Here is a 17493-nt window from a genome sequence, read left to right on the forward strand (position 1 = left end):
CCTTGCCTGCCTGTCTCACGTGGGTGAGTGGACACAGCCAGATCCGCACTGCGCCCTACCTGCCCGTCTCCCGTGGGTGAGTGGACACAGCCAGATCCGCACTGCACCCTGCCTGACCGTCCTTCGTGAGTGAGTGGACACCGCCAGTTCCGCACTGCGCCCTGCCTGCCCGTCTGCCGTGGGTGAGTGGACACAGCCAGATCCGCACTGCGCCCTGCCTGCCCGTCTCCCGTCAGTGAGTGGACACAGCCAGATCCGCACTGCGCCCTGCCTGACCGTCAGCCGTGGGTGAGTTGACACATCCAGATCCACACTGCGCCCTGCCTGACCGCCTGCCGTGGGTGAGTGGACACAGCCAGATGCGCACTGCGCCCTGCCTGCCCGTCTCCCGTGGGCGAGTGGACACAGCCATATCCGCACTGCGCCCTGCCTGCCCTTCTGCCGTGGGCGAGTGGACACAGCCAGATCCGCACTGCGCCCTGCCTGACCGTCTGCCGTGAGTGAGTGGACACAGCCAGATCCACACTGCGCCCTGCCTGCCCGTCTGCCGTGGGTGAGTGGACACAGCCATATCCGCACTGCGCCCTGCCTGACCGTCTGCCGTGTGTGAGTGGACACAGCCAGATCCGCACTGCGCCCTGCCTTACCGCCTGTCGTGGGTGAGTGGTCACAGCCAGATCCGTACTGCGCCCTGCCTGCTCGTCTGCCGTGGGTCAATGGAAATAGCCAGATCCACACAGCACCGTCTCTGCCCATCTCCCGTGGGTGAGTGGACACAGCCGGATCTGCACTGCGCCCTGCCTGCCTGTCTCCCGTGGGTGAGTGGACACAGCCAGATCGGCACTGCGCCCTGCCTGACCGTCTGCCGTGGGTGAGTGGACACAGCCAGATCCGCACTGCGCCCTGCCTGACCGTCTGCCGTGGGTGAGTGGACACAGCCAGATCCGCACTGCGCCCTGCCTGCCCGTTTCCCGTCAGTGAGTGGACACAGCCAGATCCGCACTGCGCACTGCCTGCCCGTCTCCCGTGGGTGAGTGGACACAGCCAGATCCGCACTGCGCCACGCCTGCCTGTCTCCCGTGGGCGAGTGGACACAGCCAGATCCGCACTGCGCCCTGCCTGCCCGTCTGTCGTGGGCGAGTGGACACAGCCAGATCCGCACTGCGCACTGCCTGACCATCTGCCGTGGGTGAGTTTACACAGCCAGATCCGCACTGCGCCCTGCCTGACCGCCTGTCGTGGGTGAGTGGACACAGCCAGATCCGCACTGCACCCTGCCTGACCGTCTGCCGTGGGTGAGTGGACACAGCCAGATCCACACTGCGCCCTGCCTGCCCGTCTGCCGTGGGTGAGTGGACACAGCCAGATCCGCACTGCGCCCTGCCTGACCGTCTCCCGTGGGTGAGTGGACACAGCCAGATCCGCACTGCACCCTGCCTGACCGTCCATCGTGGGTGAGTGGACGCCGCCAGATCCGCACTGCGCCATGCCTGCCCGTCTCCCGTGGGTGAGTGGACACAGCCAGTTCCGCCCTGCGCCCTGCCTGCCCGTCTCCCGTGGGTGAGTGGACACAGCCAGATCCGCACTGCGCGCTGCCTGCCTGTCTCCCGTGGGCGAGTGGACACAGCCAGATCCGCACTGCGCCCTGCCTGACCGTCTGCCGTGGGTGAGTGGACACAGCCAGATCCGCACTGCGCCCTGCCTGCCCGTCTCCCGTGGGTGAGTGGACACAGCCAGATCCGCACTGCGCCTTGCCTGCCCGTCTCCCGTCAGTGAGTGGACACAGCCAGATCCGCACTGCGCCCTGCCTCCCCGTCTCCCGTGGGCGAGTGGAGACAGCCAGATCCGCAATGCGCCCTGCCTGCCCGTCTGCCGTGGGTAAGTGGACACAGCCAGATCCGCACTGCGCCCTGCCTGCCCGTCTGCCGTGGGTGAGTGGACACAGCCATATCCGCACTGCGCCCTGCCTGCCCGTCTGCCGTGGGTGAGTGGACACAGCCAGATCCACACTGCGCCCTGCCTACCCGTCTGCCGTGGGTGAGTGGACACAGCCAGATCCGCACTGCGCCCTGCCTGACCCTCTCCCGTGGGTGAGTGGACACAGCCAGATCCGCACTGCGCCCTGCCTGCCCGTCTCCCGTGGGTGAGTGGACACAGCCAGATCCGCACTGCGCCCTGCCTGCCCGTCTCCCGTGGGTGAGCGGACACAGCCAGATCCGCACTGCGCGCTGCCTGCCCGTCTGTCGTGGGCGAGTGGACACAGCCATATCCGCACTACGCCCTGCCTGACTGTCTTCCGTGGGTGAGTGGACACAGCCAGATCCGCACTGCGCCTTGCCTGCCCGTCTCACGTGGGTGAGTGGACACAGCCAGATCCGCACTGCGCCCTACCTGCCCATCTCCCGTGGGTGAGTGGACACCGCCTGATCCGCACTGCGCCCTGCCTGCCCGTCTGCCGTGGGCGAGTGGACACAGCCAGATCCGCACTGCGCCCTGCCTGCCCATCTATCGTGGGCGAGTGGACACAGCCAGATCCGCACTGCGCCCTGCCTGACCGTCTGCCGTGGGTGAGTGGACACAGCCAGATCCGCACTGCGCACTGCCTGCCCTTCTGCCGTGGGTGAGTGAACACAGCCAGATCCACACTGCGCCCTGCCTGCCCGAATCCCGTCAGTGAGTGGACACAGCCAGATCCGCACTGCGCCCTACCTGCCCGTCTGCCTTGGGTGAGTGGACACAGCCAGCCTGCACTGCTCCCTGCCTGCCCGTCTGCCGTGGGTGAGTGGACACAGCCAGATCCGCACTGCGCCTTGCCTGCCCGTCTCCCGTCAGTGAGTGGACACAGCCAGATCCGCACTGCGCCCTGCCTGCCCGTCTGCCGTGGGTGAGTGGACTCAGCCAAATCCGCACTGCGCCTTGCCTGCCCGTCTCCCGTCGGTGAGTGGACACAGCCAGATCCGCACTGCGCCCTGCCTGCCCGTCTCCCGTGGGCGAGTGGACACAGCCAGATCCGCACTGCGCCCTGACTGCCCGTCTCTAGTGGGCGAGTGGACACAGCCAGATCCGCACTGCACCCTGCCTGCCCGTCTCCAGTGGGCGAGTGGACACAGCCAGATCCACACTGCGCCCTGCCTGCCCGTCTGCCGTGGGTGAGTGGACACAGCCAGATCCGCACTGCGCCCTGCCTGCCCGTCTGCCGTGTGTGAGTGGACACAGCCAGATCCGCACTGCGCCCTGCCTTACCGCCTGTCGTAGGTGAGTGGTCACAGCCAGATCCGTACTGCGCCCTGCCTGCCCGTCTGCCGTGGGTCAGTGGACATAGCCAGATCCACACAGCACCGTCTCTGCCCATCTCCCGTGGGTGAGTGGACACAGCCGGATCCGCACTGCGCCCTGCCTGCCTGTCTCCCGTGGGTGAGTGGACACAGCCAGATCGGCACTGCGCCCTGCCTGACCGTCTGCCGTGGGTGAGTGGACAAAGCCAGATCCGCACTGCGCCCTGCCTGCCCTTCTGCCGTGGGTGAGTGGACACAGCCAGATCCGCACTGCGCCCTGCCTGCCCATCTCCCGTCGGTGAGTGGACACAGCCAGATCCGCACTGCGCCCTGCCTGCCCGTCTCCCGTGGGTGAGTGGACACAGCCAGATCCGCACTGCGCCCTGCATGCCCGGCTCCCGTGGGCGAGTGGACACAGCCAGATCCGCACTGCGCGCTGCCTGCCCGTCTCCCGTGGGTGAGTGGACACAGCCCGATCTGCACTGCGCCCTGCCTGCCCGTCTCCCATGGGTGAGTGGACACAGCCAGATCCGCACTACGCGCTGCCTGCCCGTCTCCCGTGGGCGAGTGGACACAGCCAGATCCGCACTGCGCCCTGCCTGCCCGTCTGTCGTGGGCGAGTGGACACAGCCAGATCCGCACTGCGCCCTGCCTGACTGTCTGCCGTCGGTGAATGTACACAGCCAGATCCACAGTGCGCCCTGCCTGTCCGTCTGCCGTGGGCGAGTGGACACAGCCAGATCCGCACTGCGCCTTGCCTGCCCGTCTCACGTGGGTGAGTGGACACAGCCAGATCCGCACTGCGCCCTACCTGCCCGTCTCCCGTGGGTTAGTGGACACAGCCAGATCCGCACTGCACCCTGCCTGACCGTCCTTCGTGGGTGAGTGGACACCGCCAGATCCGCACTGCGCCCTGCCTGCCCGTCTCCCGTGGGTGAGTGGACACAGCCAGATCCGCACTGCGCCCTGCCTGCCCGTCTCCCGTCAGTGAGTGGACACAGCCAGATCCGCACTGCGCCCTGCCTGCCCGTCTCCCGTGGGTGAGTGGACACAGCCAGATCCGCACTGCGCGCTGCCTGCCCGTCTCCCGTGGGCGAGTGGACACAGCCAGATCCGCACTGCGCCCTGCCTGACCGTCTGCCGTCTGTGAGTGGACACAGCCAGATCCACACTGCGCCCTGCCTGCCCGTCTGCCGTGGGCGAGTGGACACAGCCAGATCCGCACTGCGCACTGCCTGACCGTCTGCCGTGGGTGAGTCGACACAGCCAGATCAGCACTGCGCCCTGCCTGACCGCCGGCCGTGGGTGTGTGGACACAGCCAGATCCGCACTGCGCCCTGCCTGACCGTCTGCCATGGGTGAGTGGACACAGCCAGATCCACACTGCGCCCTGCCTGCCCGTCTGCCGTGGGCGAGTGGACACAGCCAGATCCGCACTGCGCCCTGCCTGACCGTCTGCCGTTGGTGAGTGGACACAGCCAGAACCGCACTGCGCCCTGCCTGACCGCCTGCCGTGGGTGATTGGACACAGCCAGATCCGCACTGCGCCTTGCCTGCCCGTCTGCCGTGGGCGAGTGGACACAGCCAGATCCACACTGCACCCTGCCTGCCCTTCTGCCGTGGGTGAGTGAACACAGCCAGATCCACACTGCGCCCTGCCTGCCCGAATCCCGTCAGTGAGTGGACACAGCCAGATCCGCACTGCGCCCTACCTGCCCGTCTGCCTTGGGTGAGTGGACACAGCCAGATCCGCACTGCGCCCTGCCTGCCCGTCTGCCGTGGGTGAGTGGACTCAGCCAAATCCGCACTGCGCCTTGCCTGCCCGTCTCCCGTCAGTGAGTGGACACAGCCAGATCCGCACTGCGCCCTGCCTGCCCGTCTCCCGTGGGCGAGTGGACACAGCCAGATCCGCACTGCGCCCTGCCTGCCCATCTCCAGTGGGCGAGTGGACACAGCCAGATCCGCACTGCGCCCTGCCTGCCCGTCTCCAGTGGGCGAGTGGACACAGCCAGATCCACACTGCGCCCTGCCTGCCCATCTGCCGTGGGTGAGTGGACACAGCCAGATCCGCACTGCGCCCTGCCTGCCCGTCTGCCGTGGGTGAGTGGACACAGCCAGATCCGCACTGCGCCCTGCCTGCCCTTCTGCCGTGGGTGAGTGGACACAGCCAGATCCGCACTGCGCCCTGCCTGACCGTCTGCCGTGGGTGAGTGGACACAGCCAGATCCGCACTGCGCCCTGCCTGCCCGTCTCCTGTGGGTGAGTGGACACAGCCAGATCCGTACTGCGCCCTGCCTGACCGCCTGCCGTGTGTGAGTGGACACAGCCAGATCCGCACTGCGCGCTGCCTGCCCGTCTCCCGTGGCCGCGTGGAAACAGCCAGATCCGCACTGCGCGCTGCCTGCCCGTCTGTCGTGGGTGAGTGGACACAGCCAGATCCGCACTGCGCGCTGCCTGCCCGTCTCCAGTGGGCGAGTGGACACAGCCAGATCCGCACTGCACGCTGCCTGCCCGTCTGTCGTGGGCGAGTGGACACAGCCATATCCGCACTGCGCCCTGCCTGCCCGTCTCCCCTGGGCGAGTGGACACAGCCAGATTCGCACTGCGCCCTGCCTGCCCGTCTGCCGTGGGTGAGTGGATACAGCCAGATCCGCACTGCGCCCTGCTTGCCCGTCTCCCGTGGGTGAGTGGACAAAGCCAGTTCCGCACTGCGCGCTGCCTGCCCGTCTCCCGTGGGCGAGTGGAAACAGCCAGATCCGCACTGCGCGCTGCCTGCCCGTCTGTCGTGGGCGAGTGGACACAGCCATATCCGCACTGCGCCCTGCCTGCCCGTCTGCCGTGGGTGAGTGGACACAGCCAGATCCACACTGCGCCCTGCCTACCCGTCTGCCGTGGGTGAGTGGACACAGCCAGATCCGCACTGCGCCCTGCCTGACCCTCTCCCGTGGGTGAGTGGACACAGCCAGATCCGCACTGCGCCCTGCCTGCCCGTCACCCGTGGGTGAGTGGACACAGCCAGATCCGCACTGCGCCCTGCCTTCCCGTCTCCCGTGGGTGAGCGGACACAGCCAGATCCGCACTGCGCGCTGCCTGCCCGTCTGTCGTGGGCGAGTGGACACAGCCATATCCGCACTACGCCCTGCCTGACTGTCTTCCGTGGGTGAGTGGACACAGCCAGATCCGCACTGCGCCTTGCCTGCCCGTCTCACGTGGGTGAGTGGACACCGCCAGATCCGCACTGCGCCCTACCTGCCCGTCTCCCGTGGGTGAGTGGACACCGCCTGATCCGCACTGCGCCCTGCCTGCCCGTCTCCCGTGGGCGAGTGGACACAGCCAGATCCGCCTTGCGCCCTGCCTGACCGTCTGCCGTGGGTGAGTGGACACAGCCAGATCGGCACTGCGCCCTGCCTGACCGTCTGCCGTGGGTGAGTGGACACAGCCAGATCCGCACTGCGCCCTGCCTGCCCTTCTGCCGTGGGTGAGTGGACACAGCCAGATCCGCACTGCGCCCTGCCTGCCCGTCTCCCGTCGGTGAGTGGACACAGCCAAATCCGCACTGCGCCCTGCCTGCCCGTCTCCCGTGGGTGAGTGGACACAGCCAGATCCGCACTGCGCCCTGCTTGCCCGTCTCCCGTGGGTGAGTGGACACAGCCAGATCCGCACTGCGCCCTGCCTGCCCGTCTCCCGTGGGCAAGTGGACACAGCCAGATACGCACTGCGCGCTGCCTGCCCGTCTCCCGTGTGCGAGTGGACACAGCCAGATCCGCACTGCCCCCTGCCTGCCCGTCTCCCGTGGGTGAGTGGACACAGCCAGATCCGCACTGCACCTTGCCTGCCCGTCTCCCGTCAGTGAGTGGACACAGCCAGATCCGCACTGCGCACTGCCTGTCCGTCTCCCGTGGGTGAGTGGACACAGCCAGATCCGCACTGCGCGCTGCCTGCCCGTCTCCCGTGGGCGAGTGGAAACAGCCAGATCCGCACTGCGCGCTGCCTGCCCGTCTGTCGTGGGTGAGTGGACACAGCCAGATCCGCACTGCTCGCTGCCTGCCCGTCTCCCGTGGGCGAGTGGACACAGCCAGATCCGCACTGCGCGCTGCCTGCCCGTCTGTCGTGGGCGAGTGGACACAGCCATATCCGCACTACGCCCTTCCTGACCGTCTGCCGTGGGTGAGTGGACACAGCCAGATCCACACTGCGCCCTGCCTGCCCGTCTCCCGTCAGTGAGTGCACACAGCCAGATCCGCACAGCGCCCTACGTGCCCGTCTTCCGTCAGTGAGTGGACACAGCCAGATCCGCACTGCGCCCTACGTGCCCGTCCTCCGTGGGCGAGTGGACACAGCCAGATCCGCACTGCGCCCTGCCTGCCCGTCTCCCGTGGGTGAGTGGACACAGCCAGATCCGCACTGCATCTTGCCTGCCGGTCTCCCGTCAGTGAGTGGACACAGCCAGATCCGCACTGCGCCCTGCCTGCCTGTCTCCCGTGGGTGAGTGGACACAGCCAGATCGGCACTGCGCCCTGCCTGACCGTCTGCCGTGGGTGAGTGGACAAAGCCAGATCCGCACTGCGCCCTGCCTGCCCTTCTGCCGTGGGTGAGTGGACACAGCCAGATCCGCACTGCGCCCTGCCTGCCCGTCTCCCGTCGGTGAGTGGACACAGCCAGATCCGCACTGCGCCCTGCCTGCCCGTCTCCCGTGGGTGAGTGGACACAGCCAGATCCGCACTGCGCCCTGCATGCCCGTCTCCCGTGGGCGAGTGGACACAGCCAGATCCGCACTGCGCGCTGCCTGCCCGTCTCCCGTGGGTGAGTGGACACAGCCCGATCAGCACTGCGCCCTGCCTGCCCGTCTCCCATGGGTGAGTGGACACAGCCAGATCCGCACTGCGCGCTGCCTGCCCGTCTCCCGTGGGCGAGTGGACACAGCCAGATCCGCACTGCGCCCTGCCTGCCCGTCTGTCGTGGGCGAGTGGACACAGCCAGATCCGCACTGCGCCCTGCCTGACTGTCTGCCGTCGGTGAATGTACACAGCCAGATCCACACTGCGCCCTGCCTGTCCGTCTGCCGTTGGCGAGTGGACACAGCCAGATCCGCACTGCGCCTTGCCTGCCCGTCTCACGTGGGTGAGTGGACACAGCCAGATCCGCACTGCGCCCTACCTGCCCGTCTCCCGTGGGTTAGTGGACACAGCCAGATCCGCACTGCACCCTGCCTGACCGTCCTTCGTGGGTGAGTGGACACCGCCAGATCCGCACTGCGCCCTGCCTGCCCGTCTCCCGTGGGTGAGTGGACACAGCCAGATCCGCACTGCGCCCTGCCTGCCCGTCTCCCGTCAGTGAGTGGACACAGCCAGATCCGCACTGCGCCCTGCCTGCCCGTCTCCCGTGGGTGAGTGGACACAGCCAGATCCGCACTGCGCGCTGCCTGTCCGTCTCCCGTGGGCGAGTGGACACAGCCAGATCCGCACTGCGCCCTGCCTGACCGTCTGCCGTCTGTGAGTGGACACAGCCAGATCCACACTGCGCCCTGCCTGCCCGTCTGCCGTGGGCGAGTGGACACAGCCAGATCCGCACTGCGCACTGCCTGACCGTCTGCCGTGGGTGAGTCGACACAGCCAGATCAGCACTGCGCCCTGCCTGACCGCCGGCCGTGGGTGTGTGGACACAGCCAGATCCGCACTGCGCCCTGCCTGACCGTCTGCCATGGGTGAGTGGACACAGCCAGATCCACACTGCGCCCTGCCTGCCCGTCTGCCGTGGGCGAGTGGACACAGCCAGATCCGCACTGCGCCCTGCCTGACCGTCTGCCGTTGGTGAGTGGACACAGCCAGATCCGCACTGCGCCCTGCCTGACCGCCTGCCGTGGGTGATTGGACACAGCCAGATCCGCACTGCGCCTTGCCTGCCCGTCTGCCGTGGGCGAGTGGACACAGCCAGATCCACACTGCACCCTGCCTGCCCTTCTGCCGTGGGTGAGTGAACACAGCCAGATCCACACTGCGCCCTGCCTGCCCGAATCCCGTCAGTGAGTGGACACAGCCAGATCCGCACTGCGCCCTACCTGCCCGTCTGCCTTGGGTGAGTGGACACAGCCAGATCCGCACTGCGCCCTGCCTGCCCGTCTGCCGTGGGTGAGTGGACTCAGCCAAATCCGCACTGCGCCTTGCCTGCCCGTCTCCCGTCAGTGAGTGGACACAGCCAGATCCGCACTGCGCCCTGCCTGCCCGTCTCCCGTGGGCGAGTGGACACAGCCAGATCCGCACTGCGCCCTGCCTGCCCGTCTCCAGTGGGCGAGTGGACACAGCCAGATCCGCACTGCGCCCTGCCTGCCCGTCTCCAGTGGGCGAGTGGACACAGCCAGATCCACACTGCGCCCTGCCAGCCCATCTGCCGTGGGTGAGTGGACACAGCCAGATCCGCACTGCGCCCTGCCTGCCCGTCTGCCGTGGGTGAGTGGACACAGCCAGATCCGCACTGCGCCCTGCCTGCCCTTCTGCCGTGGGTGAGTGGACACAGCCAGATCCGCACTGCGCCCTGCCTGACCGTCTGCCGTGGGTGAGTGGACACAGCCAGATCCGCACTGCGCCCTTCCTGCCCGTCTCCTGTGGGTGAGTGGACACAGCCAGATCCGTACTGCGCCCTGCCTGACCGCCTGCCGTGTGTGAGTGGACACAGCCAGATCCGCACTGCGCGCTGCCTGCCCGTCTCCCGTGGCCGCGTGGAAACAGCCAGATCCGCACTGCGCGCTGCCTGCCCGTCTGTCGTGGGTGAGTGGACACAGCCAGATCCGCACTGCGCGCTGCCTGCCCGTCTCCAGTGGGCGAGTGGACACAGCCAGATCCGCACTGCGCGCTGCCTGCCCGTCTGTCGTGGGCGAGTGGACACAGCCATATCCGCACTACGCCCTTCCTGACCGTCTGCCGTGGGTGAGTGGACACAGCCAGATCCACACTGCGCCCTGCCTGCCCGTCTCCCGTCAGTGAGTGGACACAGCCAGATCCGCACAGCGCCCTACGTGCCCGTCTTCCGTCAGTGAGTGGACACAGCCAGATCCGCACTGCGCCCTACGTGCCCGTCCTCCGTGGGCGAGTGGACACAGCCAGATCCGCACTGCGCCCTGCCTGCCCGTCTCCCGTGGGTGAGTGGACACAGCCAGATCCGCACTGCACCTTGCCTGCCCGTCTCCCGTCAGTGAGTGGACACAGCCAGATCCGCACTGTGCCCTGCCTGCCCGTCTCCCGTGGGTGAGTCGACACAGCCAGATCCGCACTGCGCGCTGCCTGCCCGTCTCCCGTGGGCGAGTGGAAACAGCCAGATCCGCACTGCGCGCTGCCTGCCCGTCTGTCGTGGGCGAGTGGACACAGCCATATCCGCACTGCGCCCTGCCTGCCCTCTGCCGTGGGTGAGTGGACACAGCCAGATCCACACTGCGCCCTGCCTGCCCGACTGCCGTGGGCAGGCGGACACAGCCAGATCCGCACTGCGCACTGCCTGACCATCTGCCGTGGGTGAGTTTACACAGCCAGATCCGCACTGCGCCCTGCCTGACCGTCTGCCGTGGGTGAGTGGACACAGCCAGATCCACACTGCGCCCTGCCTGCCCGTCTGCCGTGGGTGAGTGGACACAGCCAGATCCGCACTGCGCCCTGCCTGACCGTCTGCCGTGGGTGAGTGGACACAGCCAGATCCGCACTGCACCCTGCCTGACCGTCCTTCGTGGGTGAGTGGACGCCGCCAGATGCGCACTGCGCCCTGCCTGCCCGTCTCCCGTGGGTGAGTGGACACAGCCAGATCCGCACTGCGCCCTGCCTGCCCATCTCCCGTGGGTGAGTGGACACAGCCAGATCCGCACTGCGCCCTGCCTGCCCGTCTCCTGTTAGTGAGTGGACACAGCCAGATCCGCACTGCGCCCTGCCTGACCCTCTCCCGTGGGTGAGTTTACACAGCCAGATCCGCACTGCGCCCTGCCTGCCCGTCTCCCGTGGATGAGTGGACACAGCCAGATCCGCACTGCGCCCTGCCTGCCCGTCTCCCGTGGGTGAGCGGACACAGCCAGATCCGCACTGCGCCCTGCCTGACCGTCCTTCGTGGGTGAGTTGACACCGCCAGATCCGCACTGCGCCCTGCCTGCCCGTCTGCCGTGGGCGAGTGGACACAGCCAGATCCGCACTGCGCCCTGCATGCCCGTCTATCGTGGGCGAGTGGACACAGCCAGATCCGCACTGCGCCCTGCCTGACCGTCTGCCGTGGGTGAGTGGACACAGCCAGATCCGCACTGCGCCCTGCCTGACCGCCTGCCGTGGGTGAGTGGACACAGCAAGATCCGCACTGCGCCCTGCCTGCCCGTCTCCCGTGGGCGAGAGGACACAGCCAGATCCGCACTGCGCCCTGCCTGAACGTCTCCCGTGGGTGAGTGGACACAGCCAGATCCGCACTGCGCCTTGCCTGCCTGTCTCACGTGGGTGAGTGGACACAGCCAGATCCGCACTGCGCCCTACCTGCCCGTCTCCCGTGGGTGAGTGGACACAGCCAGATCCGCACTGCACCCTGCCTGACCGTCCTTCGTGAGTGAGTGGACACCGCCAGTTCCGCACTGCGCCCTGCCTGCCCGTCTGCCGTGGGTGAGTGGACACAGCCAGATCCGCACTGCGCCCTGCCTGCCCGTCTCCCGTCAGTGAGTGGACACAGCCAGATCCGCACTGCGCCCTGCCTGACCGTCAGCCGTGGGTGAGTTGACACATCCAGATCCACACTGCGCCCTGCCTGACCGCCTGCCGTGGGTGAGTGGACACAGCCAGATGCGCACTGCGCCCTGCCTGCCCGTCTCCCGTGGGCGAGTGGACACAGCCATATCCGCACTGCGCCCTGCCTGCCCTTCTGCCGTGGGCGAGTGGACACAGCCAGATCCGCACTGCGCCCTGCCTGACCGTCTGCCGTGAGTGAGTGGACACAGCCAGATCCACACTGCGCCCTGCCTGCCCGTCTGCCGTGGGTGAGTGGACACAGCCATATCCGCACTGCGCCCCGCCTGACCGTCTGCCGTGTGTGAGTGGACACAGCCAGATCCGCACTGCGCCCTGCCTTACCGCCTGTCGTGGGTGAGTGGTCACAGCCAGATCCGTACTGCGCCCTGCCTGCTCGTCTGCCGTGGGTCAATGGAAATAGCCAGATCCACACAGCACCGTCTCTGCCCATCTCCCGTGGGTGAGTGGACACAGCCGGATCTGCACTGCGCCCTGCCTGCCTGTCTCCCGTGGGTGAGTGGACACAGCCAGATCGGCACTGCGCCCTGCCTGACCGTCTGCCGTGGGTGAGTGGACACAGCCAGATCCGCACTGCGCCCTGCCTGACCGTCTGCCGTGGGTGAGTGGACACAGCCAGATCCGCACTGCGCCCTGCCTGCCCGTTTCCCGTCAGTGAGTGGACACAGCCAGATCCGCACTGCGCACTGCCTGCCCGTCTCCCGTGGGTGAGTGGACACAGCCAGATCCGCACTGCGCCACGCCTGCCTGTCTCCCGTGGGCGAGTGGACACAGCCAGATCCGCACTGCGCCCTGCCTGCCCGTCTGTCGTGGGCGAGTGGACACAGCCAGATCCGCACTGCGCACTGCCTGACCATCTGCCGTGGGTGAGTTTACACAGCCAGATCCGCACTGCGCCCTGCCTGACCGCCTGTCGTGGGTGAGTGGACACAGCCAGATCCGCACTGCACCCTGCCTGACCGTCTGCCGTGGGTGAGTGGACACAGCCAGATCCACACTGCGCCCTGCCTGCCCGTCTGCCGTGGGTGAGTGGACACAGCCAGATCCGCACTGCGCCCTGCCTGACCGTCTCCCGTGGGTGAGTGGACACAGCCAGATCCGCACTGCACCCTGCCTGACCGTCCATCGTGGGTGAGTGGACGCCGCCAGATCCGCACTGCGCCATGCCTGCCCGTCTCCCGTGGGTGAGTGGACACAGCCAGTTCCGCCCTGCGCCCTGCCTGCCCGTCTCCCGTGGGTGAGTGGACACAGCCAGATCCGCACTGCGCGCTGCCTGCCTGTCTCCCGTGGGCGAGTGGACACAGCCAGATCCGCACTGCGCCCTGCCTGACCGTCTGCCGTGGGTGAGTGGACACAGCCAGATCCGCACTGCGCCCTGCCTGCCCGTCTCCCGTGGGTGAGTGGACACAGCCAGATCCGCACTGCGCCTTGCCTGCCCGTCTCCCGTCAGTGAGTGGACACAGCCAGATCCGCACTGCGCCCTGCCTCCCCGTCTCCCGTGGGCGAGTGGAGACAGCCAGATCCGCAATGCGCCCTGCCTGCCCGTCTGCCGTGGGTAAGTGGACACAGCCAGATCCGCACTGCGCCCTGCCTGCCCGTCTGCCGTGGGTGAGTGGACACAGCCATATCCGCACTGCGCCCTGCCTGCCCGTCTGCCGTGGGTGAGTGGACACAGCCAGATCCACACTGCGCCCTGCCTACCCGTCTGCCGTGGGTGAGTGGACACAGCCAGATCCGCACTGCGCCCTGCCTGACCCTCTCCCGTGGGTGAGTGGACACAGCCAGATCCGCACTGCGCCCTGCCTGCCCGTCTCCCGTGGGTGAGTGGACACAGCCAGATCCGCACTGCGCCCTGCCTGCCCGTCTCCCGTGGGTGAGCGGACACAGCCAGATCCGCACTGCGCGCTGCCTGCCCGTCTGTCGTGGGCGAGTGGACACAGCCATATCCGCACTACGCCCTGCCTGACTGTCTTCCGTGGGTGAGTGGACACAGCCAGATCCGCACTGCGCCTTGCCTGCCCGTCTCACGTGGGTGAGTGGACACAGCCAGATCCGCACTGCGCCCTACCTGCCCATCTCCCGTGGGTGAGTGGACACCGCCTGATCCGCACTGCGCCCTGCCTGCCCGTCTGCCGTGGGCGAGTGGACACAGCCAGATCCGCACTGCGCCCTGCCTGCCCATCTATCGTGGGCGAGTGGACACAGCCAGATCCGCACTGCGCCCTGCCTGACCGTCTGCCGTGGGTGAGTGGACACAGCCAGATCCGCACTGCGCACTGCCTGCCCTTCTGCCGTGGGTGAGTGAACACAGCCAGATCCACACTGCGCCCTGCCTGCCCGAATCCCGTCAGTGAGTGGACACAGCCAGATCCGCACTGCGCCCTACCTGCCCGTCTGCCTTGGGTGAGTGGACACAGCCAGCCTGCACTGCTCCCTGCCTGCCCGTCTGCCGTGGGTGAGTGGACACAGCCAGATCCGCACTGCGCCTTGCCTGCCCGTCTCCCGTCAGTGAGTGGACACAGCCAGATCCGCACTGCGCCCTGCCTGCCCGTCTGCCGTGGGTGAGTGGACTCAGCCAAATCCGCACTGCGCCTTGCCTGCCCGTCTCCCGTCGGTGAGTGGACACAGCCAGATCCGCACTGCGCCCTGCCTGCCCGTCTCCCGTGGGCGAGTGGACACAGCCAGATCCGCACTGCGCCCTGACTGCCCGTCTCTAGTGGGCGAGTGGACACAGCCAGATCCGCACTGCACCCTGCCTGCCCGTCTCCAGTGGGCGAGTGGACACAGCCAGATCCACACTGCGCCCTGCCTGCCCGTCTGCCGTGGGTGAGTGGACACAGCCAGATCCGCACTGCGCCCTGCCTGCCCGTCTGCCGTGTGTGAGTGGACACAGCCAGATCCGCACTGCGCCCTGCCTTACCGCCTGTCGTAGGTGAGTGGTCACAGCCAGATCCGTACTGCGCCCTGCCTGCCCGTCTGCCGTGGGTCAGTGGACATAGCCAGATCCACACAGCACCGTCTCTGCCCATCTCCCGTGGGTGAGTGGACACAGCCGGATCCGCACTGCGCCCTGCCTGCCTGTCTCCCGTGGGTGAGTGGACACAGCCAGATCGGCACTGCGCCCTGCCTGACCGTCTGCCGTGGGTGAGTGGACAAAGCCAGATCCGCACTGCGCCCTGCCTGCCCTTCTGCCGTGGGTGAGTGGACACAGCCAGATCCGCACTGCGCCCTGCCTGCCCATCTCCCGTCGGTGAGTGGACACAGCCAGATCCGCACTGCGCCCTGCCTGCCCGTCTCCCGTGGGTGAGTGGACACAGCCAGATCCGCACTGCGCCCTGCATGCCCGGCTCCCGTGGGCGAGTGGACACAGCCAGATCCGCACTGCGCGCTGCCTGCCCGTCTCCCGTGGGTGAGTGGACACAGCCCGATCTGCACTGCGCCCTGCCTGCCCGTCTCCCATGGGTGAGTGGACACAGCCAGATCCGCACTACGCGCTGCCTGCCCGTCTCCCGTGGGCGAGTGGACACAGCCAGATCCGCACTGCGCCCTGCCTGCCCGTCTGTCGTGGGCGAGTGGACACAGCCAGATCCGCACTGCGCCCTGCCTGACTGTCTGCCGTCGGTGAATGTACACAGCCAGATCCACACTGCGCCCTGCCTGTCCGTCTGCCGTGGGCGAGTGGACACAGCCAGATCCGCACTGCGCCTTGCCTGCCCGTCTCACGTGGGTGAGTGGACACAGCCAGATCCGCACTGCGCCCTACCTGCCCGTCTCCCGTGGGTTAGTGGACACAGCCAGATCCGCACTGCACCCTGCCTGACCGTCCTTCGTGGGTGAGTGGACACCGCCAGATCCGCACTGCGCCCTGCCTGCCCGTCTCCCGTGGGTGAGTGGACACAGCCAGATCCGCACTGCGCCCTGCCTGCCCGTCTCCCGTCAGTGAGTGGACACAGCCAGATCCGCACTGCGCCCTGCCTGCCCGTCTCCCGTGGGTGAGTGGACACAGCCAGATCCGCACTGCGCGCTGCCTGCCCGTCTCCCGTGGGCGAGTGGACACAGCCAGATCCGCACTGCGCCCTGCCTGACCGTCTGCCGTCTGTGAGTGGACACAGCCAGATCCACACTGCGCCCTGCCTGCCCGTCTGCCGTGGGCGAGTGGACACAGCCAGATCCGCACTGCGCACTGCCTGACCGTCTGCCGTGGGTGAGTCGACACAGCCAGATCAGCACTGCGCCCTGCCTGACCGCCGGCCGTGGGTGTGTGGACACAGCCAGATCCGCACTGCGCCCTGCCTGACCGTCTGCCATGGGTGAGTGGACACAGCCAGATCCACACTGCGCCCTGCCTGCCCGTCTGCCGTGGGCGAGTGGACACAGCCAGATCCGCACTGCGCCCTGCCTGACCGTCTGCCGTTGGTGAGTGGACACAGCCAGAACCGCACTGCGCCCTGCCTGACCGCCTGCCGTGGGTGATTGGACACAGCCAGATCCGCACTGCGCCTTGCCTGCCCGTCTGCCGTGGGCGAGTGGACACAGCCAGATCCACACTGCACCCTGCCTGCCCTTCTGCCGTGGGTGAGTGAACACAGCCAGATCCACACTGCGCCCTGCCTGCCCGAATCCCGTCAGTGAGTGGACACAGCCAGATCCGCACTGCGCCCTACCTGCCCGTCTGCCTTGGGTGAGTGGACACAGCCAGATCCGCACTGCGCCCTGCCTGCCCGTCTGCCGTGGGTGAGTGGACTCAGCCAAATCCGCACTGCGCCTTGCCTGCCCGTCTCCCGTCAGTGAGTGGACACAGCCAGATCCGCACTGCGCCCTGCCTGCCCGTCTCCCGTGGGCGAGTGGACACAGCCAGATCCGCACTGCGCCCTGCCTGCCCGTCTCCAGTGGGCGAGTGGACACAGCCAGATCCGCACTGCGCCCTGCCTGCCCGTCTCCAGTGGGCGAGTGGACACAGCCAGATCCACACTGCGCCCTGCCTGCCCATCTGCCGTGGGTGAGTGGACACAGCCAGATCCGCACTGCGCCCTGCCTGCCCGTCTGCCGTGGGTGAGTGGACACAGCCAGATCCGCACTGCGCCCTGCCTGCCCTTCTGCCGTGGGTGAGTGGACACAGCCAGATCCGCACTGCGCCCTGCCTGACCGTCTGCCGTGGGTGAGTGGACACAGCCAGATCCGCACTGCGCCCTGCCTGCCCGTCTCCTGTGGGTGAGTGGACACAGCCAGATCCGTACTGCGCCCTGCCTGACCGCCTGCCGTGTGTGAGTGGACACAGCCAGATCCGCACTGCGCGCTGCCTGCCCGTCTCCCGTGGCCGCGTGGAAACAGCCAGATCCGCACTGCGCGCTGCCTGCCCGTCTGTCGTGGGTGAGTGGACACAGCCAGATCCGCACTGCGCGCTGCCTGCCCGTCTCCAGTGGGCGAGTGGACACAGCCAGATCCGCACTGCACGCTGC

The sequence above is a fragment of the Microcebus murinus genome, chromosome 15 (assembly GCF_040939455.1).
Source record: "Microcebus murinus isolate Inina chromosome 15, M.murinus_Inina_mat1.0, whole genome shotgun sequence".
NCBI lineage: Eukaryota > Metazoa > Chordata > Mammalia > Primates > Cheirogaleidae > Microcebus > Microcebus murinus.